The sequence below is a fragment of the Sitodiplosis mosellana genome, unplaced genomic scaffold (assembly GCF_009176505.1).
Source record: "Sitodiplosis mosellana isolate CC-2019 unplaced genomic scaffold, AAFC_SMos_1.0 Smas_scaffold_6226, whole genome shotgun sequence".
Lineage (NCBI taxonomy): Eukaryota > Metazoa > Arthropoda > Insecta > Diptera > Cecidomyiidae > Sitodiplosis > Sitodiplosis mosellana.
Window position 1 is genome coordinate 16,650,927 of NW_022601467.1, and position 15,991 is coordinate 16,666,917.

Sequence of the window (15,991 nt, forward strand, 5' to 3'; positions counted from 1 at the left end):
TGGAATTTTCGGTGCTGTTATTGTAAATGTATGTGCAGTATATTTTTTTTCTGTTGACGTTGTAATATTCTCGCCCCCTTCTTTTGCTCCTGCCAATTTTCTTCCGCTCACTGGAAAATTTTCTCTTGCCGCCGCATGTATTTATTTTTGGTGGATTTTCTTTTATTTTAAAGATGGAGGAGAAAAAAAATCTTGGTGAAATTATGTGCTCGACAAAACACAATATTTGAATACCGAAAAATGTAAAATGTAAAACATAAACATACAATGGGTGTTCAGCGGACCGTAGTGATGCAAAGTTTTGCTGAGAAGCGCACGACAAGAGACATTAAGAAATTCGAATAATGAAATATAAAGAAAACACAACATTTTCGTATATCCATACCGACACTGAGCTCCACTTGTATTCCCTCAAGCGCAGCAGCAACAATAATAATAACAGAACGATAGATTTGCTCTCATTGTGTTGTGCGCTTACGTGTGTGTGTGTGTATGTATGAGTTATCTTCATGAACTGTACACGAAGAATTCTTCAAAGATGTTCTTTTCACCTGAATGACTTAAACATTATAATCATATATCATGACGAACTCATTATGTTTATATTGGGCCCTGGTAAAGCCGAAAGCTCGTCTCATGTTCCCAATCTCTCTGGTTTCTTTCATTCATTCTCATTCACTTCTCCCATTCTCTCTGTCACACTCTCTTCCCGTGGCCGTAAGCGATATACGTGCGACTGTACAGTGTACACACACGCGTGGGTGGTAATTGTTAAGTGAAGCTTAAAAGACAGTCGAAAACACTGTTTTTCCTCTTGTGTCATACGGTATACACATACACACACACATATAGAGAGAACGGAGGCTTGGACAAAACGACGCTCATATTTCTATGATTGTTCATCATAAGTGCCTTACATAATTCACAACTCGGGCTCGTTTTTCTCGCTTTATAAATGGAATATAATCGTCAATATTCGTTTCACTTGAGCGTAAAGCTGGGCTCTCATCGCTGCTTGTTTGTGTGTATGCCATTGTTGATGACTGGCACTTCTGTTCGCGTTTATATTTTGTTGTTCATTTAATTACAACAGTCAAACTGACTGTCTCCAGACCAGTAGTGCTTTTAAAACATAGTTTTAATGACAATGGCAACCAGTCAGTCAGTCAGTCACTCTTCCAACGAGCAAATGGCTCTCATTCGTTCACCAACCACCAGTCAGTCAGCCGTAGCATTCATATCATTACCGTACGGTAAAGAGCGTACACGAGCATGTGTACAAACACCGATCTCATCTTGATCTATCGCCAATTGTTCTCATCGTCTGCGAATTGTGTCGAGTGTGTACTTCTACTTTTTGTAGCAAATACCGGATTCTCTCATGTTTCTCACAAACAGAAATAAAATGTGGTGGGTTTGTGCTAACTATTGGTGACGAGTATAATTACCACAAGTCTTAGAAAAGTTACCCCACCCACCAAACTATTACTATGCACAGCAAAAATGCATTTTTTGGTTGGAAAATTCTCGGAAAAGCGCTACTGTGGAAAATTGGGAAATCAGGGAAAGTTCAGACCAGTCTTAATCGATCGAGCAGAAAATTTCATGTGAGGTACCGACCCTAAGGGCGATTTTTAAGCGAAAAAACCATCCATTTCTGAGATAAATGAAAAAATTCGGAAATATCGGCAAGTTTTTTTCATTTATCTCAGAAATTTTCTGCCCGATCGATTAAGACTGGTCTGAACTTTCCCCGATTTCCCAATTTTCCACAGTAGCGCTTTTCCGAGAATTTTCCAACCAAAAATGCATTTTTGCTGTGCATAGTAATAGTTTTGTGCGTGGGGTAACTTTTCTATTATACTCGTCACCAATAGATAGCACAAACCTAACACATTTTATTTCTGTGTGCACCGCTCTTTTTTTCCCCCATCCATCCCCATCCGCTCTCATGTGCTCCATCGATATTTGTTTGCTTTCTTGGCTCGAGCACAACTTAAGCTGATTCTCGTGTTGGGAAAGTGGATTGCCTCGTCAATAGAAGGAACAGGTCGCCAATTCAATCGAAGCTACGAAGTGAATGTGTTTCGCATTTAAATAAGCATTAAACATGCTCGTAAATTGATGTGTATAACTTTAAATTTCATTTCATCAACTTCGTCAAGTTCCGTGTAATAATTGCTTGGTATATCGCACACTCTCACACACACACTTACAACACATACACACACATGCACACACTCACAGTCAGCACGACCGAGCGTGAGGAAGAGAATGAGAGCACCGGAACATTCATCGAAAATGCCAAAATGCGTCAATTTCAGTTTGCGTGAGCAAACGGTTTTTGAATGTATGCGTCGGCTACACGACAAAAGCGACCAAGATACAGTACGAGAGCGAGCGTACAACTGTGAATCGGCTTCGGAGAGCTCGAATTCCCTGACATATGCCATATTACACTCAAGAAAACTAATTAAGTAAAGATTAGAAAAGCAAATTCCTGCCCCATAAATTATATGTCGTGTGCGTTTTGCATTGTTGCGTGCTGGGTGTGCGAAAAATGTATGTGATATGCGTGTGGATACATTCATTGTGCTCACTTGCTGATACGCTAGCAGACGTTCTCAGTGTTACTGCATGCTAGCAGACACACGGACAGAGAAAAAGAGAGAGAGAGAGAGAGAGAGAGAGAGAGAGAGAGAGAGAGAGAGGGAGAGAGAGAGAGAGAGAGCTGGCGCTAGGTAACTGACAAACTACACGCGACGACTGCAATGCACGGACCTTACATCGTATTGGATTTCTATTGTATGCGAAATGTTAAATGAATATTAAATTATATATGACATTAAATCTCAATAAATGGTCACGAAAACTTCAAGGTTTTCATTCTGTGCCAGCTCTCTCTTTGTTCCTGTTCGCAGCGCGAGCGTGCGCGTGGTGTATATTGTTGTTTTTGCACCTGTTGTGTTTGTATTGTGCGCTATTAAAAATGTGCACTTTTCCAGTTGGTATATTGGTCAGGCGATGATTTTGTAAAATGGGTCTTTGAGTGTGGCCAAGTGGCGAAATGATATTTTAAAATGCGTGAAAATTCTTTCAACAGCGCCGATGAATGAGTACATGAAAATCACTTTGTGCAGCCAAGAGTGGAAGGAAATTATGAAGACAAAATCCGACAGCATCAAAGCGGCTAATACGATTTTGTTGAGCGAAAGCATTCTGTCGACTTTTCAATTCTCGTTCGTTCGTTCGTTCGTTCGTTCGTTCGTTCGCTCGCTCGCTCCCCCTTTCTTTTCTTTCCGTTTCGTTTCGTTTCGTTTGATGTTGTTGTGTGCGAGCAGGAGCCCGTTGTTGAATGGCACAATATAAATGGTTGTGTGTGTGTGTGTTGAGCCTTTCATCTGCTTCTACCCGACTACAAAATATTTATATAAAAGTATTAGAGTCTATAAAGTGCCAAAAATGCTTTTTCCTCTTTCATTTTCAGCGAACGAGTATATTTCAACTGTCGCATTGGAATTTTCATTTCACTACATTGTATCTCATCCATGCATTGCGTTTGTGAGATTGCAATGATTTTTGATGGTCGGAAACGAAAGTATGATGATATCGATGGCTTCTCGCACTTTGTGTTATTCACTTATTATTCGACATGATGCTGCGAACTTTTTGTGTTAGTGTGGAAACGGCTTCCAGTGCCGGTATTCTACGACTTTCCGACAAAATCGTTCGGAATTATTTTTTTCGTACATAAGACCATATTGGAGTGAAAGAGAGAGATCCCACTATTTTTCAGCTTCCCACCGGAATTATTTCGATAACTCAAGGAAGAGTGGATTGTGTGAGAAATAATTCCGGTGGGAAGCTGAAAAATAGTGGAATCTCTCTCTTTCACTCCAATATGGTCTTATGTATGAAAAAAATAATTCCGAACGATTTTGTCGGAAAGTCGTAGAATACCGGCACAGTTGGAGAAAGAAACGAGAGAAAAAAAAAGACGAAAATAACAACGTACATACACACGGGGAGAGAGCACCAACAATAACAAAAACGGTTACTCGTGCGCATTTATTACAAAGAAACTATTATGTTTAAACAATGGGAAACAACAAAGAATGCTTCAAATAACGAATTGCTTCTGCCGCTATGACACATTCCACAATACAGAATGCGCATTGCTTGACAACAGAAAACAACAAGGGCTAGAGTGAGCCAGAGAGAAAGAGAGAGAGCCAGCAAAATGGCGAGATGACAACAGGATTCTTTCATCGATGAAATAGTCTTTGAAATCAACCATTGTGACCATCAGCATCAGAATATCCGCATCATTAGTGCTTGAAGCATCAAAGCAATGAAAATAAGTGTTTTCGCATCATTATCGCTGCTATTCAGAGAATGAAGAAACTCACAGTTGGCCAATAGGCGTACAGTGCGAGCCGTTCCCCGAATTCGGCACATATTTCCGTAATTCATTTTGCGTATGTTCATTTGGTTTTCTCTTCCGAGTGAAACAGAGAAAAACGAAGCAACGTGCGGACAGACGAGAGTAGCATGCTGCTTAAATCGAATGGAATGTTGTTGCGAAAATGATCCGGGATATCTTGCAGCAAAAAAAAAATGCGCCATCAAAGCATTCTGTGTTCGGCCAACCAATTACACATCGATAGGATTTTAATATAATCAGGAAATTCTTCACATTGTATGTTGAAATTGACAAGCCAATTGTTTTTGCTTTTGTTTCTTCCTCATCTCCCTCTCTATGCCTCTCACTCTCCGTCCGCTCACTTCCCGCATTCATCGTGCATCAATGAAAAACGGTGGTTTGCCTGGGCTGGAGATTTTTTGTTTGTTTTGTGATTCTGCACATGAAATTTTCTACACAGATTGATAACATGTTCACAACTTTTTCTGTTCAATTTTTTTCCTACATATTATGAATGTCAACTTCTCGCATTGTGTGTATAATTTTACCAAATGTTCAGATATGTGACATTAAAAAAGAAGCACAGTACTCTCATATGCTGCAAAAATGTGGCCGAATTATAGGCAAAGAAAAAAACGACGAGAAAAGATATAGAGAGATTTTTTTATGAGACTTTCCGTTTTACGACTACATTTCTGTGTTTGTATGTGTGTGTATGTCGTTCATATTGATAAAGCCACCGCATTTTTACTTGCCCCGATTTCCATTGAGGATTTATTCTGGCACTCAAATGGGAATATTTTCGAAAAACTGAAATATGATATTCAAAAATTATGCGCTCGGGAGCGTGGGGGCTGTAAAGTCAGCCATCGAAAATGCGGCGTACGCTTATCGGAGGTGCGTCAAAGTACATCTCTGTCTTTTTCTCTCCCCTTTTTCGTGGTTCTTCTTCTCACTCCATTTGGTTGTCTTCCTTTCTCTCTTAGTTTGCCGAATGCTCACAGGGAATGAGCCAATCTAGTACGCATTACATGCATGTAAGTGGTTTTTCATTCTATTTGCCGTGGACGCATTTCTTTCATCCCGTTATATATGATGGGTCTTCATATGAGGAAAGTGCTGAATTCGCTCATACAGCGAAATCGCGTGAAGAGTGGACCGAGCGATCGACTGACGACTCTCGACTCGACTCTCAGTCAACGAAAAATAAACACAGTTTCTTCAGCTACGGGCATGGTGTGTGGTGTGGTAATGCTATATGCAGCTAACCAAAAAGTAAAGAATTTGTCGATAAAAAATATCCGGATTTGCACACAAAACAGCAACGAAAAATAAAGAGAGAGAGAGAGAGAGAGAGAGAGAGAGAGAGAGAGAGAATATATATATATAACCTTCACCTGAGGGTCTTTCTGATTGTGCGCCTCGTCGAATTCGATAAGTGCGTTTGTCTAAATTCCGATATTGCTTTGACGGTCTGCTGCCGCTGTTCTCTGTGTCTTTGTGAAAATATGAGGAAAAAAGCGAGCACACACACTCCGACATCGAACGCAATTCAACGGAATGAATGAAAAAAGGCAAAATGAAGGCAATGTTTAAATGGAAGTTTGTTTCGCATCATTGGCTCAAAAGATGTGTATGTTTGCAAAGATTTTCGTTTCAAAAATAGCAAGAACAACAACAAGAAAAAATGAAAACCCAAACCAAACCCAAAACGCAAATTGTCATCTTTGTAGTTTGTGACGGGCAAACAATGAACAATCGCTTAAATCTCAATAGAGAAGCAGCAATATTGGTATTGATTCGTTCAAATAAAAGCACATCAATCAGTTTCATATATTATTTTTATTTTTAAACTGAGGAATGTAACGTACATTCACGTGCAGAAGTTCAACTATGTGAGTGCTATTGCTATCGCTCCGTTCTTGTTTTTTTCTCTCTCTTTTTGTGTTCGCCTGGCTATTTGTTGTTTGCCACTCCGCATCACTCGAGAATTTTATGTTGAAAATTGCACTTTCGAAAAACATTTCCTATTGATAATACTAGTGGGAAAAAAATGAACAAGACACTTTAGCACGCGCATACACGCATGTACACGTACAGTCCATCGACGAGAAGAGGAGAAGAAGAGAAAACCAGCGATGTGAAGAAGCGACGTTTCACATATATAAGAAAGATGGAGCGGGCAAAAAGTTTCGTTCTCGTTATGCTTACCTGCTTTATGCTCAAATAGTCATTGGATATGCCCAACATTTGACCCAATAAATAAACTGTGCTCAAATATTAATCGCAACAAAAGTATAATCGCATTTATTTTGGTTCGGAATGCGCTAACGACTCTACCTTACCCCAAAACAAAATAACAAATAACAACCAATTAAGCAAATTTAACAAACTTTTTGTTAGTTTAAAGCTATAACTTCATTAACTAGATGCAAACTCTCGGGAAACGGGTATTTTCAGTGTTAAATTACTTCCGCTATCGTATGCATCATCGAACTGAAGTAAACGGAGCCAAACGATGGACATGGACACTCTCACATACACATACACATACGGTATCCATTTACATGTGTGCCGTAGCAACAGACATACACACTTTTACGCACACATCACAAAAAAACCATATTACACACAATAGTTGGATCCACAAAAGATTACCAAGCATGTGACGCTATTCACAATCCCATCAAAAATAACTTAACGTCGATTATAAAACCCAACCGACCCGATCCAATCCGATCCAATCCGATCCAACACAGCACAGCACAGTACAACATAAATGGTCTCGGTGACTCTCAATATTCATCAGGCATATTCGACACAAACGATGATGGCCCAAAATGTGATCCTTTGAACTTTGTCTTGCGCCAAAAATTCAAAACAACACCCAATGCCAAAGTCAAAGCCAAAATGCCGAAGTACCAAGTACCGGTCTTTAAATAATGCCATTCTTTCATTGTTCTGCTAACAGATTGCTTGCATGTGTGGGTGTGTGTGTATGTGCGTTGTGTTCGCATAAATTCATTTTCAGGCAATTTCGCTTTTGTGTAGTAAAAGTACTGCACTCTTTAGCATGACCAAAGTTTTAATTATATCAAGAAATCATCGTGTCTGGATAAATCGATAATACTTGTATTTGTGTGTGTGTGTCATTCATTGCATAAAATATTCAAACCGTCCGCCGCATACAGAGCCTAGCGAACAACGACAAAAGGCTACATTGTAGACCTTCTCGTCTTAATTTACATTTTACGTCGTTCCCTTCGCTCAAGCGAATAAACAAAAGAGTGTACGATAACAACGACCAACAACAGCAATAACACATTCTATAGTACAATGAGTGTGAACGGTGAATAGTGTGTTCGGGATCAAGAAGAACACACGAGAAAGAACGAAAAAAAAACAAACAACAAATTGTTCTGTGGCTCCTGTTGTTGCTGTTGTTATTGCTTTTGAAAACAGTCGAGTTTATCGAAAAATCTATTGGCAACTTTCTGATTGCACATTTCTATTGCGGTCGACTGACGATAGTTATGAATCATTTTCAATTTTCATACACATTTTCAAATGCAAAATGTGAAAATCGTCTAGGTTTTCTCTCGCCCCATTCCATGAGTTGAAGTCGATCCGAAACACATTTGTGTGGTGCATCAAAGCTCCACTGAATAGAAAAATGAATATTTTATTTTCGTCCATATTTGAATATTTCTACATTTGGCATGGGTATGGCCATAGGCATGGCGACACAGAGAGCGAGAACCAGCGACAGGAACAGAGAGAGAGAGAGAGAGAGAGTGTGTGTGCATGAAGTGTGAGCATGGAGCATACATAACATTTTAGTTGCGGCAGTTATGGCCAGTCAACCATCCCCCTTGCCTGCCATAAATGTAGATTGGATGTCTGCGACACAATCAACTAGAAGGGTTGTGATTAAGCTTTTACTATTTTTTATGATTAGTTGATTCATTTAAACTCTTTGGATTTGGTTTTTGGGGAACGGTTGAAAACTCTTGTCGTCATTTAATGTCATGGATGTCATGGGGATTGCGGGATTCGACAAAACATACGCACAAGCATAAGCACACCGTACATTGACTTTTCTCATAAATTTTGAGCAGCTATCAGCATTTTTGGAATCACCTATTACCTATTATAAGCGTACACACGTACGGCTACACACATGCACACAAACCCATGCGAAAGAAGCTAATTTCGTTAGACATATTTGCTTCGGCAAAATGTACGATATTGCCGATAATGGAGGGCAATAACGCGTAGTATGTTTGTAGAAGCTGACGCGCTAAAGCCATCGAGATGTGTATTATATTAGATTGTTGCGTATGCGGCGCAATGGAATCAGAAGAAATGAAACGAAGCTCCAAGACGAAAATCATATTTATTGTTCTTTTGTTCATCGCAAAGCGTTTCATTTCATTTGATTATCGTGTATGCGAGTGTGAGTGTTTGTGTGTGTGTATATGTTGTGCGCGCCCCGATTTCGCATTGTAGTTAAAAAAGAAGAAGAAGTGAAAATAGACGAGAAAAAAGAAGTAAATGTGTGCTTTTGCCACCAGTCGAAAAGTTACACTCAACATCACTTCGAGCTAATAACTAATAACCGTCTTTCGCTGCTTGCCCAAAAATAATGCGTGGCATTAAACAGTGATGCTGAGCACAATGGATGCAAGCGAGCCCCATTGGAGCAAAGTTATTTGGAAGCACGTGAATGAAGAATGGAGTGAGAGAGAGAGAGAAAAAAAGCAACAAAAATTGGAACACCAACCATTACACACTCGGGGCAATGTAATACATAGTTACGTTCGTTGTAACAACAGAAACGGTTGCAAATTCTAGCCATTTATTTACTCTCATTTCGTCATGGCGCACTGGGAGCACCCGAATGAAAAGTACAAGGTTTTCGATAATATAATGATTTAGTATGGCGAGCGCACCCATTCGGTCGCATTGCACAAATGTGAGAGCCAAAACGAACTATAACGAGAGAACGCACACACACACACAGCTGTGAACCAGAGAAAGTACGAGAGGGAGAGCGAAAAAATTAATCATCGCCAACCGCACAATAGTTTGCAGCTCGCTATAATTACACACAGTTTTCGTGGTTGCAACGTCATCGAAAATATTCACCGTTTTCGTGTTCGCGTGTATGCGTGGGATAAAGTGGCATAGCTTGTCAATCGTTCAGTTCACAGCAAATGCCAAAGTACTAAGTTATAATGACTACACAGCGAATGCACAATGGGTATCCTAATAAGCGATGCGAATTTCCTTTTATGCGTACTGAGCAAGCCATCCATTAAAAGAAAGCAAATAAAAATATGCGAATGCCAAGTGAATAAGCGATCCAACGATAGACCGACCAAGCGCAACGAACGAATAAGAAATATTGCGTGGGGGACACAGGCAACACATTTCTTCTTTTCGCAGAAGTTGAGTTCAGAATATATTATTGTGACCAGTTATGATGAACTGAAAAACACTATCAACATCACCATCAGCCAACACCAACGCTCTGATGCCAACTCCATCAAATCAGAAAAAAAAAATTATTGCGTCGGACCTTTCATTCAATACATATAATAATGCTTACTTCTTAATGGTACAACTACCGTCGATCTCGTTCAATTGAGCGTATTATTTCTTTTCCATCGGAGAGCGATAGAGTGGATGGGAAAGAAGAAAGGAAAAAAAAACAGGCGAAAAAACACGCATTTGGAAAAGACAGCGTCTAGGTACTCTCTCCCACTCTCTCTCTCTCTCTCTCCACGATGTGTACATATAAATAAGTGGCTAATAAGCAATAGCAAGCAGAAAAATATTGAACACGACAACAGAGAAGAATGAATAAGAAAGGAAAAAAAAAATCTGCTCGCCACAGAACGGAAATGGAGTAAAATGAAAACAATCCGGAAGTATTTTCAATTTCGATGAGCACGCTTTTTTCCGTTTTGGCTAAGCTTTTCTTTATTGCTTTAATCCATTTATGAGAAGGCGCGCGCGAGAAAGCGGAAATGAAAAAAAAAACGAAACCAAAATTTATACGAATAGCTCTCATTCATTCGCCATTGCCTCCTCCGTTTGGTACTCTGGCGCGTTGAAAGGAATCCAATCGCTCTGAATCAATCCGAGAGAGAGCGAAAGGCAGGGAGAATGAGAATTGAATCATGGCCATTGATATTATTGTATAAATATCGAAACACTCACTTGAAGATTGGAACTTTGCTATTTATGGAATATTCGAAAAATGAAATTTATCGCATTGCTCGCACGCTTTCAATCAATGAACTCTTGAGTTCGATGCAAGTCGAATGGTGTTACGGTTGTTGCCGTTGGTGCCGCTTTCACGATTTAGGTCATTTATGATTATAGATATGAGTTAAATAATTAACGAACAGTTGAACGTCATCGATGGATAGAGCGAGAGAAAAAGAAAATAATTAAATAAAACAAAACGAAACAGGAAAAAAGCGTTGAATGAAGAAAAATTGAAATGAAATTGGTTCTCAGTGTACGTGGTTGGCCTCGTACTCCGTACATTGTACGCTTCCCATGAAATGGAGGCGATTTAACAATTCCGCAGCAATTTCCCGGGAATCATACGTTGAATTGGGCCCATAAAAACACCGAACAAAATCAAACACAATAAACGAGAGAAGAAATACGATTTAAACACAATCCCATTAAATCGTCAGGCTCTAATTAAGTGCATTAAGGATTTGAAATGTAAAGACTCGTAATGGTAGGTGGCTTTTCTGGTTGTCTTTATTCATATTCCACGCTCTCTGCCTTCTGCCCCAGCTTTGGTGCTTTTTTCTTCACTCTCCCTATTCGTTTCTGTTCTGAGAATGAAAAGTTTGCGCACTTTTTCGCTTGATTATTTCTTCGTGTTTGCTGATAAAATGCTAACGATCATAAAAACGGCTTGCCTCATTTCATGTATTTTCTAAGCACTGTGCACATGATTTGTATGCAAAGCCATTTTTTTCCTGCGACGGCAAACGGTAGTAAAAACGGATTATGATATGAACGTGAAAATAAATCGTAAATTATTTTTGTTCACTTGACACACATGCACATGTGCGTTGAGCAAGACTGAAAAATAAAATATACATCACAACAGCAGACGTACACACCTTCAGGCTGCCGATGGTCTTTTATGACCGCGATATATGGTGGTGTGTTATGCAGGCTGACACATCTGATGTCGATAAAACGGAATTTGATTTAGCTGGCGAAACCATTCCATTTCGCTTAATTATTTAAAAATTAATGGGATGACATCGGAGGAGGAGAGGAAGAGGCAGCAGAAGTAGAAGAGGAAAAAAAGTGAACAATGGCTTTTCTTTTGCCTGTGTAATTCACATTCAAGAGACAAGCACAATTGAGCATTGGAAACGAAGCGCAGCATTTCGAACGACTGCTTATTGTTCTTCTGTTGTCGGAATTGGTTACAAAATACACTTCCATCCTGTTACACGTGCTATCTTACCAATGTTTTCCGTAAATCACATATTTTTCGTGCTCTCGAATAAGATTCAACATAGGTCGGTGTTGCTGTGCGTCTTTCGCATGCACTCTCGTTCTGCCTCTCCAATTGAGGTTAGACTCTGTGCATGTATGTGTGTGTGCTTTTGTCATTAGTACAGATAGTGAAGATGAAACTCAGGTACGGAGGTTGAATGAAGAGCATACCAATTTGCTTATAAATAAAATTAGAAGCGTTCGAAAAGTGAAACACTTGTATTTACATGACACTGCATTCGCATGCGATGTGCTGCGAGTCTTTTGTATTCATTAAAGCGGGGATTTATTCGTTATAACGTTGTCATTCATTAATTCTCAAGTTCATCGTGTCATCCGTAGCCTGTGTGTGTGTGTGTGTGTGTGCACACAATGCATGTTCAACGTACCTTCAACATTTATTTGGTGATTAATCATGTTTTTCACCTTCTCCTTTCTCTGCGTTTATTTTATTTTCTCTTGTTGCTGTTGTTTTCATTCTGTGGCCATCGCATATTTTGGTGGCTCTGTTTGAAGTATGAATGTATATCAGGAAATTGGCTTGACTTCGGCCCAAATGACGGGGCAGACGATTTATAAATAAATACGTTTCTATTTATATAGAACGAAAGACAGGGGGGGGGGGGGGGAAATTGGCCTCCGTGCACATTTATATTGCTCAAACCATTAACGAAAGCCATATTTTATAATGAAACAATCAAAACATTCAGACATAGACGAAATTGCGATGTAAGCCAACAAGTACACAATCAGAACGGAGCGCCAACAATGTTGTGAAAATCACATCAGTTAGCTAGGCTACCCTATCCAATACGTACACGGCAAAAGGAAAGTGTGCTGCTTATCACACACACAGCTCGATGCCAATGAATGGGTAACGCATCGTTGCTCTGTTCAATCTGTCTCTCACACACTGTGTATCTCTGGTTTGGTGTGTCTTTCGCCGTCTTTGTCTATGTGGAAAAGCCCATAAGATACGCAGCGATGAATCAACATGTAGAATAATGTATGCTGTGTTGTGCTGCTGTTGCTGTTGCCGTTGCCGTTGCTGTTGATGCTGCTGCTGGTGCTGCTGAACGGTATGGAATCAAACGGTTACACACATTTTGAATTCTCGGTAATTTTGATATTAGGATTTGATATGGCTCTTTCACTGTGTGTCTCTGTGCGATTTTCCATGGTTTTATGTTGTAATTGAAGGGGATTTTGCTTTTAAATTAGAATGCTGTTGTATTCAAAAGCTACTTATACCAATCAATATGTTAAAATCCATTTCATTTGCGCTTGATTTTTGTGCTGGTTATTTCTTTGTTGTTGTTGCCGCCGTCGTTCATTGAACGCCAAAGTGATGTCGGTGTAGTGAACAAAAGATGGAAAATTATCACATTATTTTAGTTGCAACACAAAAACCGAATCCGTTTTTCCCATCAATTGATGATTATTATTATGTTTGGAAATTGGATAGGAAGGAGAATGGTTAGCAAGTGTATGTGCGTGTGCGTGTGCACTGGGGTGGCCATGTGGGTGTTTTATGTCTAACCGTCATCAAAGCCGAACACAATAAACTAAGTATCATTTCCTTGATCGGCATTGAAATTTAAAATTAATTCCGCAGACACAATTTTTTATGGAAATACCTTGAGCCTCAGATGGCAAACCAACGAACACAAACGACGAACCAAAATGAAACTTTTTCCAAGAATCTCATTCTTTTCATTTCAGGCTCGGCATGCCGTTTCATATTTAATTTACATCATATGGCGCCACATTCGATTGACTAAATGGTCTCACTCTCTCGTTCTCGTTTTCTCTCTCTCTCTCTCTCTCTCTCTCTAGCGCTCGCTCACTTTTTTTCTTTCTGACTGCAACATCGTCAATTTAATTTTGTTTATCGATTAAATTCAACAAGAAAACTTTCAACGAGAAAATCACGGGGAGAAGATATCGCAAACTTTTTTTTCTTCCCTCGCACACAGCATCTACAGGATGCAAGAGTTCATTCATTGAGAGATTCGGCACACGGGAGCACACACACACACACAAATCAGAAAAGGAGAAAAATTCCAACGAAGAAACGAAATAACAAGGAACAAGTACAGATGAAGAAGACACAGGGAGCAGATTTTTTTTAGCAAGGAAGAACAGAAAAAAAGAGTTGAGAGAACAAGCAAAAAGAAAAACAAAAGCATACGCATAGAAACAGTGGAAACAATTAAAATTCGAGAGTCGACTCTTGAAATCACATCTCATTCACATTATTCGCTCAAACCTCACATCACCAATAACAACATTTTGAACATTGGAACATGGAACATAGATTGCATATTTACATACCAATACACCATTTATTTATTTATTCACTCTGTTTATTTATTTGTTTTCCTTGGAAATAGAAACACCTTCGAACACTTCGCTTCCATTCGCGGCGCGGAGAACGGCATACACATTCTATCTCGTTTGTCTATCTCAATCAGCGACGTGAATAATTTTTATCACAAGAGCACATTGTTTTAGCAACAAACAGAAAAATGAATGAATGAACGAATGAAAGGAAGAAAGAACGAAGGAATCGAAAACGGATGAGCCTTGGCTCAACTTCGAGAGATACAGATAAGATTTTACACTATATGATATTACAATTTTTCCTCGTTAATTCCAAAGGTTAATTCATCACCGCATCTACACGCATTATTTTTTAATCTCTTTGCCTTGCCTACTTTTTATCTTGTTTTATTTATTTTTTTACTTCCCGTCGACGTATCTCTTTTTTATTTGTTTTTTTTTTTTAATTCTATTTTGCGTAATTCGTGAAAAATTGATAGCGATATTTTGTATGAACAATATACATATAGATTATTTCATTTTTTTTTATCTACTCGATTGAAATTTATACAAAACGTGCTTTCATTTTGCTTGGGTATTTTTTTTACATCACAGAAATAAAATTGAGTCTTCGATAAATTCATTCCCATCGGATTGACGATGTCGAAAAAAAAACGACCGAAGAACGGAACGAAATTAAACGAAATAAAAGAGAAAGGAAAAAACTGTGTATTTGTTGTGCGTATTACTTATTTTTTTTCTCTTTCGTTTTCGTCTCTCGATATTTTTCTTTTCTCTTCCTCTCTGTATGTTTGTTTATCGCGAATTAAAACTGTATTGTGTGTGTGTTTGATACGAAATTTATTCAATATTTGCTTCCGATCCCGAACATAGCTCGATAAGAACTGAAGAACTGAAATCAGAGCGCATATTTTTGTTTTTCAAAAGGGGAGAGAAATTCTTCGTACGATTTCAGTCACGTAGTGTGTACGAGCGCGCTGTATGCTGACGCGCTGATAAAAGGCGAAAACAACACAACCATTCCCGAGTACACTTCGGTATATATGGTGAGGCGATAAGAATATTGGAGAGCTTTTTACGTGTGTTTGATAAAATTAAGCTTGACTTGAAGCCCCGAAGTGTGTATAACAATCGTCAAATCGGTGTGTGGTGGCAACCAAGTGACAATGTCAGTGCGATGAGTATCCGACCGAATGTGTGTGCGAACGAGAGAGCGAGATGGAGAGCGCACAGTACACACAACACGCAGCCGATAGAGAGATGTGGTCGGAATAACGACGAGCTTTCAGTGGAAAAACGGATAAGTTGAGCTTGCAAATGAAATATTCCGTGCGGCAGGGGAAATTCGGTGCGACTTCGTTGATATATATTTTTTTTTCAGTAAAGGCTTCAAGCTTAAGCTTTTCTATCTCACTACCGTCGTCCTGGCATAAATGGGTTTGCATTAGCCCGTGGATGTGTGGAAGTGTGTCTGTGTGCGTTTTTTTGCTTTGAAATTCTCGCATACTTTTTTTCGGAAGCTTTGCAACGAGATGAAAAACAAGTACGCCAGAGAGCAAGAGCACGAGAGCATATCGTACACATCGATTCGGTGCAGATAGTTTAACGAGATACGTGTTAAATACTTAGCTCGATAATGGTCTTTGTTTCACGTTTTTTATCCCACGCTTTTTTTTTTCACCA

The 15,991-nt window shown here is 39.2% G+C and overlaps 1 protein-coding gene across 1 annotated transcript in view; it reads right to left on the minus strand.

Moving 5' to 3' along the window:
* Window positions 1-15,301, minus strand: part of LOC129578257 (BAI1-associated protein 3) — a 42,627-nt gene extending 27,326 nt beyond the window's left edge. Inside the window, exon 1 of the mRNA XM_055466530.1 lies at window positions 14,300-15,301. The gene's annotated coding sequence lies outside the window, so the exon portion shown is untranslated. The remainder of the gene's footprint in view (window positions 1-14,299) is intronic.
* Window positions 15,302-15,991: the final 690 nt, after the last annotated feature.